This window comes from Apodemus sylvaticus, chromosome 2 (genome assembly GCF_947179515.1).
Source record: "Apodemus sylvaticus chromosome 2, mApoSyl1.1, whole genome shotgun sequence".
In the NCBI taxonomy this organism is placed as follows: Eukaryota; Metazoa; Chordata; class Mammalia; order Rodentia; family Muridae; genus Apodemus; species Apodemus sylvaticus.
In genome coordinates, this window is record NC_067473.1 from 105,996,965 (window position 1) to 106,008,984 (window position 12,020).

A 12,020-nucleotide genomic window follows, 5' to 3' on the forward strand; every position below is an offset into this window, starting at 1 on the left:
ACAAATGAGTTCTCCAGAAGCATAGAATATGTAATTTTTGTTGGGTTTTGGAATTCATTTTAGTATTTCTACAGTATAGCATCAAAATTCCTTGAGAAACTTTTCTTAAACATTGCCTTGATCTGAAAGTCTTTCCTTTGAATGATATTTCTAACTCCCAAATTTTAATCACGATATTTACATATAGGACATCTCTCCTCTACCTCACCAATTTCAAGCATCCCATCATGAGGTCAATTAGAGTCCTTACTTTCTCTATCGCTTTCCTTTTTTTTTTCTTTTCTCATATTTTACATCTTGACCACTGTTCCCTTCCCTCCACTTCTCCTAATCCCTCCTCAACTTCCCCTCTTCACGAGATCTGTTTTCCCATTTTTCCTCAAAAAAGACAAAAAAAAAAAAAAATCAGCCTTTCCAGGGAAATCAACTAAACAGATCATAGCAAGTTCAATAAGACTAAGTCCAAACCCTCATATTAATACAGGAATAGAGAACCCAGTAGGAGGAAAGGGTCCCAAATACAGTCCACTTGGAGGTACTGATGCTGGTTACTTATCTTCCTGGCTCCACTCCTTCAGTGTTATGCTTCACAGTGTCAGACTTAAAGTCCCAACTCCTGTTTAAACTGGCAGCAATTCTATGTGGAGAATTTGGCAAAAACTCTTCCAGGCTCAATCACTTAGCAGAATGCTTGCTTATATGAACCCAACACAGTGATTAGAGATTGCCACACAATGTGGAGCCAACTAAAGTCTATTGTCTAGGCCATGTCAGCATTAGACAGGTAGCATTTACTTTAGTGACATGTTCACTAATATAAAACTGTGTGGTAAATATAATTGTATTTGATGCAAATGCACATTAATAAAATTTAAGAGTTTACGTTATTTTTATATTTATTGAATGTCTATGAATGATTGAATGACTGAGCTAAAGAGGAAAGTCTAATTTTTGTTTGTTTACTTCTTTACTTATTTATTCACTTTTCTCCTCATCTAGACCCCAACAGCCCATCCCTCCTCTCCACCCAGTCCTGACATCACAAGTCCCTTTCCCATTTACTCTTTGACTTTTCTCTTAGAAGCAGAAGCCTAGCCCTCCCTTGGGTACCAACACACCCTGGGACATAAAGTCATAGTAGGCATAAACTCACTCTCTTACATTGAGGCCCAATTCACTAGTCCAGTTAGAGGAAGATGGCCAAATGGTAGTCAAACAAGTCAGAGACAGCCTCTGCTACAGTTGTTAGGGATTCACATGAAGACTAAGCTGTACATCTGCAACATATGTGGGGGCATAGGTACATACCACACAGGCTTCTCTGTTGATGGTTCAGTCTCTGTGAGCCCCCATGGGCCCAGGTTAGTTGACTCTGTAGGATTTCTTGTGTTGTTCTTGATCCCTTTAGCTCTCTCAGTGTTATAGCTGACTCTTCACAAGACCTTCTGAGTATCATCTGATGTGTGGTTGTAGGTCTCTGCATCTGTTTCTATCTGCTGGTAGATGAAACCTTCCAGGAAATAACTATTCTAGGATCTTGTCTGTAAGCATAAGAAATCTTCTTTAAGGTCAGTATCTTTCCCATGCTGGATGACTTCAGTAGATTATTTGGCTTTCTAGCCACAAATCCCCAATAGGATATTCTAGACACTTAAAGCAGAATAGTTACTCACAAATCCTGAAATGTATGCTGTCATTAAATTGTATTTTATGTACAAGCTTAAACTTAAAAATGTATTAAATCTCACTGTGATTCAAGTACTCACATCTATCTTCTCACTTAAGTCTCACTGCTAAGATCCCCTTTTTACCTACTGCACCACTGAGGGACTTGCTAAGTATTCTTCAGCGAGGGGCTAATTATAGTAATCTTATTTGAATATAAATTTCTGTTTACAATCCATACACCTTAAAATAAGTCCCTTAAGTACTATTAATTGTTTTAGAATTTTTGAGAAATTTATTCTTCCTCACAATTTAATGTAACTGGGATGATTTTAGGTGAACAATGCCAAAAACGTTTCAGCAGTTTAAAAGAGTACTCTATACTCTTACAAAGGAACTAAATTTGATTCCTGCACCAACACAGTGACTAACAAGCATCCACAACTTTATTTTCAGGAATGAGATATTGGCGATACTAAGCCAGTAGCTCTCAATTTTCTTTTTTTTATTGCATAACCATTTCTTTTATTTTTTCCAAACAAAATCTTTTTTTTTATATTCCCAGTAGACTTTACTATATAGTCTTTCTTTTTTATGTTTTAGTCTCTGCTTTTAGCTATCTTTAATATTTATGTTAATTGAATATTTTATTTATTTACATTTTAAATGTTATCCCCTTTCCTGATTTTTCCTCTGTCTACCATCTATCCTATCCCCACTTACCCTGCTTCTATGAGGACCCACCTACCCACTCCTGCCACACCACCCTAGCATTCCTCTAAAATGGGGCATCAAGTCTTCACTGGACAAAGGGTCTCCCCTCCCATTGATGACAGATAGGGCCCCTTTAGCTTCTTCAGTCCTTCTAACTCCTCCATATATTTGAAAATGAACTATCAACATTTGGTATTAGTATGGTACCCCATAACATTAATACCCCAAATCTTCAAATATATTAAGCAAATAGATAACTAGTATTGAATAGTAATGAACCTTTACAGTAATTCTGTGTTTGAAGTTGCTTGCTTGTTTATCTATTTATTATTTTTCATGGCCTGGTTCATGCATGTGTGTGTGTGTATGTGTGTGTGTGTGTGTGTGTGTGTGCATATGTAGGATAGTGATTAATGTCTAGTTTTCTATCTCTCTATATTTTGTTTCTTCTTAGGTAAAATTCTCTTATTAAATTTTGATGTCACCAAGCTTGATATTTATGATATATCAGAGGGATAGGAAGTCTTTGGATCCTCCTGTTTCCACTCTAATCTACAAACTCTTGTCAGACATAGCATAACAGGCATGTATGCAGTATTGAGCTGGGTTTTTACATGGGTATTACAGGGGTGTCTGGGATCTGAATTGAAGTTCTCAAAATTTAACACCAAATAATTAATACACTGAGCCATCTGGCCAGCCCAAATAATGTGTTTTAAAGAGGTACAAATCTGAATTCACTTAAATATTCAAATCCACATTTGGAAATTGTATTGGAATTTTCTAGTTCTAGGCTGCCTCATTATATTTTCTTTTCATGGAAGCACTTCTATTGTATAAAGACTAGGTCAAAGGATCAAAGAGTAAAGCTTAGACAACATTCTCATTCCTTAAAACAAGGAACATAGTCCAAATTCAGGAAGAAAATGAAGGCTCTTTCTGCCTCTGGAATGGTCCTGTAACAGAACAAAGTGTTGTTTAACAGAATTTTATGAATATATGATTAGGTTTGTACTTGAAAGTACTTGTTAGCCTAAACCTAAAAGTAGAAACACTATTAAATTCTATTCCCTGGGCAGAAACTGTACTAAAAGTTTGGTTGTACTGCTTCCTGACACTTATGGCCTAAAGAAAAAAAATTTTTTTCTTCAGAATAAAAGAAAAGCTGTGGACAAAATTAAATGATTAAAGTATTTCACTGCAAAGTTTATGAAAGCTCACCCCTATTCAGGTTTGTCTTACTTTCTACTTGAATGCACTATAATCTGTATTAAAATCCCTTAATGATCTAATTCTGATTCCAGAAAACAAACACAAACACAGCTGCCTGTGTTGTCTGTTAAAGCTTAACGTGCTTATGAGTCCTGCCTTGCAAATACAGCTGGGACTATAACATAATACCAATGAACTTGGAAAGATAATATTATTAGTCACAAAGAATAGTTAAGTAACTTGGTTATTTGTTAGACATAATCCTGTGGCCATCAGTAACCTAGGGCCACACTCCAGGCCCTAGTGTTCTGGCTGCATTCCACCCACAGTCACCTGGCAACAGCCAGGTAGCCCAGCCTGCCCTACAAGAGGCTTCCTCCACAGGTACCCTCGCAGGGTCTACAGGTTTACAGTTATTGTTGAGGACAAATAAGAATGGCCCTCATAGGCTCATATTTGAATGCTTGGCCATCAGGTAGTGCCAGTACTTAGAAGGCTTAAGAGGTATAGCCCTGTTGGAGGAAGTGTGTCACAGGGAGTGTTTTAAAGATGTTTTTGAATTGGATATTTTATCTATTTATATTTCAAATGCTATACACTTTCCCAATCACCCCCACAGACATCCCTATCCCATCCCCTCTCCTCCAGCTTCTATGAGGGTGTGTCCCCAACCTCACATTCCTGCCTCCCCTCCTTGCATTCCCTTACACTGGGGCATTGAGCCTTCAGTGAACCAAGGGAATCTTCTCTAAATGCCTGACAAGGTCATCCTCTCCTACATATAAGGCTGGAGTCATGGGTCCCTCCATGTGTATACCTTGGTTGGTGGTTTAGACCCTGGGAGCTCTGCTTGGTTGATTTTGTTGTTCTCCCTATGGGGATGCAAAATCCTTCAGCAGCTTCAGCCCTCTCTCTAACTCCTCCATTGGGGACCCTGTGATCAGTTCCATGGATGACTGCAAGCAACCACCTCTGTATTTGTCAGGCTCTGGCAGAGCCTCTCAGGAGACATTTATACCAGGCTCCTGTCAGCATGCGCTTCTTGGCATCCACAATAGTGCCTATGTTTAGTGACTGTATATGGCATGAATCCCCTGGTAGAATAGTCTCTGGATGGCCTTTTGTTCAATCTCTACTACACACTTTGTCTACTTTTTTGCTCCTGTGAATATTTTGTTATGCCTTCTAAGAAGGAACGAAGCACCCAGACTTTGGTCTTCCTTCTTCTTGAGCTTCATGTGGTCTGTGACTTGTATCTTGGGTATTCCGAGCATTTGGGCTAATGTACACTTATCAGTGTGTACGTACCATTCCTGCTCTTTTGTGATTGGGTTACCTCACTCTGGATGATATTTTCTAGTTCTATCCATTTGTCTAATAATTTCATGAATGCATTTTTAACTATCTGAGTAGTACTCCATTATGTAAATGTACCACATTTTTTATTTCCATTCCTCTGTGGAAAGACATGTGGGTTCTTTCCAGCTTCTGGTGATTATAAATATGGCTGCTATGAACACAATGGAGAATTTGTCCTTGTTATATGTTAGAGTATCTTTTGGGTATATGCCCAGGAATGGTATATCTGGGTCCTCTGGTAATACTTTGTCCAGTTTTCTGAGAAACAACCAGATTTCCAGAATTGTTGTAACAACATGCAATCCTACCAACAATGATGGAGTGTTCCTCTTTCTCCACATCCTTGCCAGCATCTGCTGTCACCTGTTATTTTGATCTTAGTCCTTCTGACTGGTGTGAGGTAGAATCTCAGGGTTGTTTTGCTTTGCATTTCCCTGATGACTAAGGAAGTTGTACATTTCTTTGGGTGCTCCTTGACCCTTTGAGTTTCCTCAGTTGAGAATTCTTTGTTTAGTTCTGTACCCCCTTTTTAATATGGTTATTTGATTTTCTGGATTCTAATATCTTTAGTTTTTTGTATATATTGGATATCAGATGTAATATTGGTAAAGATCTTTTCCAAATCTGTTGGTTTTCATTTTGTCCTATTGACAGTGTTTTTGCCTTACAGAAGGTTTGCAATTTTATGAGGTCCCATTTGTCAATTCTTGATCTTAGAGCATAAACAATCATTGTTCTCCCATGTTCATACATTGCCAGGATTAATATAGTAAAAATGGTCATCTTGCTGAAAGCAATCTACAGATTCAAGCAATCCCCGTCAAAATTCCAGTTCAAATCTTCATTGAACTAGGAAGAGGGATTTGCAAATACATTTGGAATAACAAAAAAATCCAAGATAGCAAAAACTATTCTCAACAACAAAAGAACTTCTGGAGGAATCAGCATCCCTGACTTCAAGCTCTACTACAGAGCAATCATGATAAGAAACTGCATGGTATTGTTACAGGGACACGCAGGTAGATCAATGAAATAGAATTGAAGACCCAGAAATGAGCCTACACACCTATGGTCACTTGATCTTCGAAAAAGGAGCTAAATCAATCCAGTGGAAAAAAACCAGAACTTTCAGCAAATGGTGCTGGTTCAACTGGTGGTCAGCATGTTGAAGAATGCCAATCAATCCATTCTTATCTCCTTGTACTAAGCTCAAGTCCAAGTGGATCAAGGACCTCCACATAAAACCAGATACGATGAACCTAATAGAAGAGAAGTAGGGAAGAGCCTTGAATACATGAGCACAGGGACTTAAGATTTTAAAATCCCAAGTCAGTCCCAGTGGCTCTATTTTCCTGCTACCTGTGTATTCAGAAGGAGACCTCTCAGCTACCACTTTGTTTGATTTCCCTGCTGTGAGGATAATGAAATAAACCTCCAAAATTCTAAGCAAGCCACAATTAAATGATTTCCTTTAGAAGGTTCTGTGGCCACAAATCCCTTCATCAGAATAGATCATTGACTAAGACAGGTACTAAAGTCTAAGTTTTCCTGAAATTGTAGCTAGTTATTTCAAATAATGTTATGGCTATAAAATGAAACTTACCTAAAGAGAAAAAAAAGGAAAGTAAAATAATATAAATGTTTTCAGTTATTCTAGACATCAAATAAGCTATTTCATTCAGTCTAAATGACTGCAGACAAAGAGTAAAACAAAGTTCACATAAAGGATATGATGATAAATATTGAGTACCTGTTACCTTTGTCTGTTATAGTATTTAGTCATAATATATTTTTGAGAATTCTGGGATGTGTTAAAGCTGGAATGCGATCAATATTTGGAATGTAAATAAATAAAATAATTTAATTTTAAAAAAGAAAAATATTTTAATTTCTTTTTTAAGATTTATTTTATTTAGCTATCTTCAGACACTCCAGAAGAGGGCATTGGATCTCATTATGGATGGTTGCAAGCTACCATGTGGTTGCTGGGATTTGAACTCAGGATCTTTGGAAGAGCAATCAGTGCTCTTAACCACTGAGCCATCTCTCCAGCCCTTAATTTTCAATTTATTATACCTATTATATATTACATGCACAATGTAGAATAATGGAAAATTCAGACCTAGATTTTGAAGGCTAAAACTTTGATATGATGCACAAATCATGGCTTAACATGTACCTTTCTTTTTAATAATTTAATAACTATTTCCCCCTTATAAATACTGTTTTCTGGACTACTCACCCTCACTATATTAGCTTCAAGGAATGAGCCTTCTTAATACCATAAGTAATGTAACAAACTTGGATTTGTCATGGACAAAATGTGAGGCTTGGCGAACAGTGGAAAACATGAGCTGAATGAAGTTCCTAGAAAACCCTAAGTCCACACCTACGCCCACATTTCTACAAGGGTGATTAGATATTTGGGACTGCTCAGAGTTGGTGTGTTTCAAAACCAAAGGCAAAAATCATAGTAGTAGTTTGGGTTCTCTAGAGTCACAGAATGTATGGGCAGTCTCTATATAGTTAGGGAATTTGTTGATGACTTATAGTCTATAGTCCAACTGCCCAAAAATGGGCAGCAGCAGATGTGGATGGAAGTCCAAGGATCTAGCAGTTGCTCAGTCCCATGAGGCAAGCAGGCAAGGAAGAGTGAGTGAGTCTTCCTTCTTCCAATGTACTTAAATAGATCTCCAGCAGAGGGTGTAGCGCCAATTAAAGGCTGTAAATCTCCAGAAGAGGGTGTAGCCCAGATTAAAGGTGTGTACCTCGATGCCTTTAATCCCAGATGATCTTGAACTCTGAGATCTCCTTGTCTTAATCTTCTGGAATTCAGGGCCATTATGCTTCAAGATCTCTTTGCCAAGATCCAGGTCAGAAACTTATATCTCTGAGCCTCCAGATTAGGATCATAGTTGAGTCTTCCAATCTAGATTGTAGTTCATTCCAGATATAGTCAAGTTGACAACCAGGAATAGCCACTACAGATGCTTTCGTCCTTTTAATAAATATTTGTTTCCCTCTTGTGTGTTTAACCTAGCACTCTTTACCATCTACCAAAGGCTTTTCAATGTATTCTCTGCACACCTTGTCTTCTATCAACACCCCCCAAAAATCTATGAATATCATTCTTTAGCATCAAAGACCAAAAGCATAGATCTATATATTTGGTCAATTCACATCTACCGATGTCCCCAACAATGTATTTGGTAAATTCATTGATTCATCATGTCCTTTTACTCTGAGTCTATAAAAAGTTTATGCAATTGCTTTTACATTGGAAAATATTATTCAAAGCACCCTTAATCAGTGTTTTCAGAACATGACCAATCTTATTCAGCTCAGAATAAATGATCAAATTCCCCTTGTAGTGAGTTAGGTTTGGCACTAGACATGAGCAAATAATTACATTAAAATTCCATAAGGGGGAAATGAATGCAGCAAATTCAACAAGAAACTCATTACAAGCTTCCAAGTGTGTTTTCAATAGCACATAATGCAGCTAATCTCTCAAAATTGACATGTGATATCACATGGGAAATGCCTCTCTCCCAGTCGTACTACTAAGAGTTTTAATTGGGCAATGACATGCAGGCATAAAATACCTGTATATAACTTTAGTAACCTATAGACCAGAACCCCAGGGAAAGAGCAGATGAGTATCAATTATTTATTGCTAGCATAAACTATCACAAAAATATTGATGCAGTGTTCTGAAGGCCTTAGGCATACAAAAACTCACTCTTTTTTTTTTTTCCTTAAAATGTACTTTTAAATTTTATTTTACTTTTTTTTTTATTTGATATAATTTATTTACATTTCAAATGATTTCCCCTTTTCTAGCCCCCCCCCACTCCCCGAAAGTCCCGTAAGCCCCCTTCTCTTCCCCTGTCCTCCCTCCCACCCCTTCCCAGTTCCCCGTTCTGGTTTTGCCAAATACTGTTTCACTGAGTCTTTCCAGAACCAGGGACCACTCCTGCTTTCTTCTTGTATCTCATTTGATGTGTGGATTATGTTTTGGGTATTCCAGTTTTCTAGGTTAATAACCACTTATTAGTGAGTGCATACCATGATTCACCTTTTGAGTCTGGGTTACCTCACTTAGTATGATGTTCTCTAGCTCCATCCATTTGCCTAAGAATTTCATGAATTCATTGTTTCTAATGGCTGAATAGTACTCCATTGTGTAGATATACCACATTTTTTGTATCCACTCTTCTGTTGAGGGATACCTGGGTTCTTTCCAGCATCTGGCAATTATAAATAGGGCTGCTATGAACATAGTAGAGCATGTATCCTTATTACATGGTGGGGAATCCTCTGGGTATATGCCCAGGAGTGGTATAGCAGGATCTTCTGGAAGTGAGGTGCCCAGTTTTCGGAGGAACCGCCAGACTGCTTTCCAGAGTGGTTGTACCAATTTGCAACCCCACCAGCAGTGGAGGAGTGTTCCTCTTTCTCCGCACCCTCTCCAACACCTGCTGTCTCCTGAATTTTTAATCTTAGCCATTCTGACTGGTGTAAGATGAAATCTTAGGGTTGTTTTGATTTGCATTTCCCTAATGACTAATGAAGTGGAGCATTTTTTAAGATGCTTCTCCGCCATCCGAAGTTCTTCAGGTGAGAATTCTTTGTTTAACTCTGTACCCCATTTTTTAATAGGGTTGTTCGGTTTTCTGGAGTCTAACTTCTTGAGTTCTTTATATATATTGGATATTAGCCCTCTATCTGATGTAGGATTGGTGAAGATCTTTTCCCAATTTGTTGGTTGCCGATCTGTCCTCTTGATGGTGTCCTTTGCCTTACAGAAACTCTGTAACCTTATGAGGTCCCATTTGTCAATTCTTGCTCTTAGAGCATACGCTATTGGTGTTCTGTTCAGAAACTTTCTCCCTGTACCGATGTCCTCAAGGGTCTTCCCCAGTTTCTTTTCTATTAGCTTCAGAGTGTCTGGCTTTATGTGGAGGTCCTTGATCCATTTGGATTTGAGCTTAGTACAAGGAGACAAGGATGGATCAATTCGCATTCTTCTGCATGCTGACCTCCAGTTGAACCAGCACCATTTGTTGAAAAGGCTATCTTTTTTCCATTGGATGTTTTCAGCCTCTTTGTCGAGGATCAAGTGGCCATAGGTGTGTGGGTTCATTTCTGGATCTTCAATCCTGTTCCATTGATCCTCCTGCCTGTCACTGTACCAATACCATGCAGTTTTTAACACTATTGCTCTGTAGTATTGCTTGAGGTCAGGGATACTGATTCCCCCAGATTTTCTTTTGTTGCTGAGAATAGTTTTAGCTATCCTGGGTTTTTTGTTGTTCCAGATGAATTTGATAATTGCTCTTTCTAACTCTGTGAAGAATTGAGTTGGGATTTTGATGGGTATTGCATTGAATCTGTATAGTGCTTTAGGCAAAATGGCCATTTTAACTATATTGATTCTACCGATCCATGAGCATGGGAGGTTTTCCCATTTTTTGAGGTCTTCTTCCATTTCCTTCTTCAGAGTCTTGAAGTTCTTGCCATACAGATCTTTCGCATGTTTGGTAAGAGTCACCCCAAGATACTTTATACTGTTTGTGGCTATTGTGAAGGGGGTCATTTCCCTAATTTCTTTCTCAGCCTGCTTATCCTTTGAGTATAGGAAGGCCACTGATTTGCTTGAGTTGATTTTGTAACCTGCCACTTTGCTGAAGTTGTTTATCAGCTGTAGGAGCTCTCTAGTGGAGTTCTTTGGGTCACTTAGGTAGACGATCATGTCGTCTGCAAATAATGATAGTTTGACTTCCTCCTTTCCAATTTGTATCCCTTTGACCTCCTTATGTTGTCGAATTGCCCGAGCTAGTACCTCAAGTACAATATTGAAAAGATAAGGAGAAAGGGGGCAGCCTTGTCTGGTCTCTGATTTCAGTGGGATTGCTTCAAGTTTCTCTCCGTTTAGTTTGATGCTGGCTACCGGTTTGCTGTATATTGCTTTTACTATGTTTAGGTATGGGCCTTGAATTCCTGTTCTCTCCAAGACTTTAAGCATGAAAGGATGCTGAATTTTGTCAAATGCTTTTTCAGCATCCAATGAAATGACCATGTGGTTTTGTTCTTTGAGTTTGTTTATGTAGTGGATTGTATTGATGGATTTCCGTATATTGAACCAACCCTGCATTCCCGGGATAAAGCCTACTTGATCATGGTGGATGATCGTTTTGATGTGTTCTTGGATTTGGTTGGCAAGAATTTTGTTGAGTATTTTTGCATCGATGTTCATAAGGGAAATTGGTCTGAAGTTCTCTTTCTTTGTTGGATCTTTGTGTGGCTTTGGTATCAGCGTAATTGTGGCTTCGTAGAAGGAATTGGGTAGTGTTCCTTCTGTTTCTATTTTGTGGAATAGTTTGAAGAGTATTGGTGCTAACTCTTCTTTGAAGGTCTGGTAGAATTCTGCACTGAAACCATCTGGTCCTGTGCTTTTTTTGGTTGGAAGACTTTCTATGACTCCTTCTATTTCTTTAGGCTTTATGGGACTGTTTAGATGGTCTAGTTGGTCCTGATTTAATTTTGGTATTTGGTATCTGTCAAGGAAATTGTCCATTTCCTCCAGATTCTCCAGTTGTGTTGAGTACAGGCTCTTGTAGTAGGATCTGATGATTTTTTGGATTTCCTCAGTTTCCGTTGTTATGTCTCCCTTTTCATTTCTAAGTTTGTTAATTTGGATACTTTCTCTGTGCCCTTTGGTCAGTCTGGCTAAGGGTTTATCTATCTTGTTGATTTTCTCAAAGAACCAGCTCCTAGTTTTGTTGATTTTTTGTATGGTTCTCTTTGTTTCTACTTGATTGATTTCGGCCCTGAGTTTGATGATTTCCTGCCTTCTACTCCTCCTGGGTGAAATAGCTTCTTTTTGTTCTAGGGCTTTCAGGTGTGTCATTAAGTTGGTAATGTATGCTCTCTCCATTTTCTTTTTGGAGGCACTCAGGGCTATGAGTTTTCCTCTTAGCACTGCTTTCATTGTGTCCCATAGATTTGGGTATGTTGTGTTTTCATTTTCATTGTGTTCTAAAAAGTCTTTAATTTCTTTCTTTATT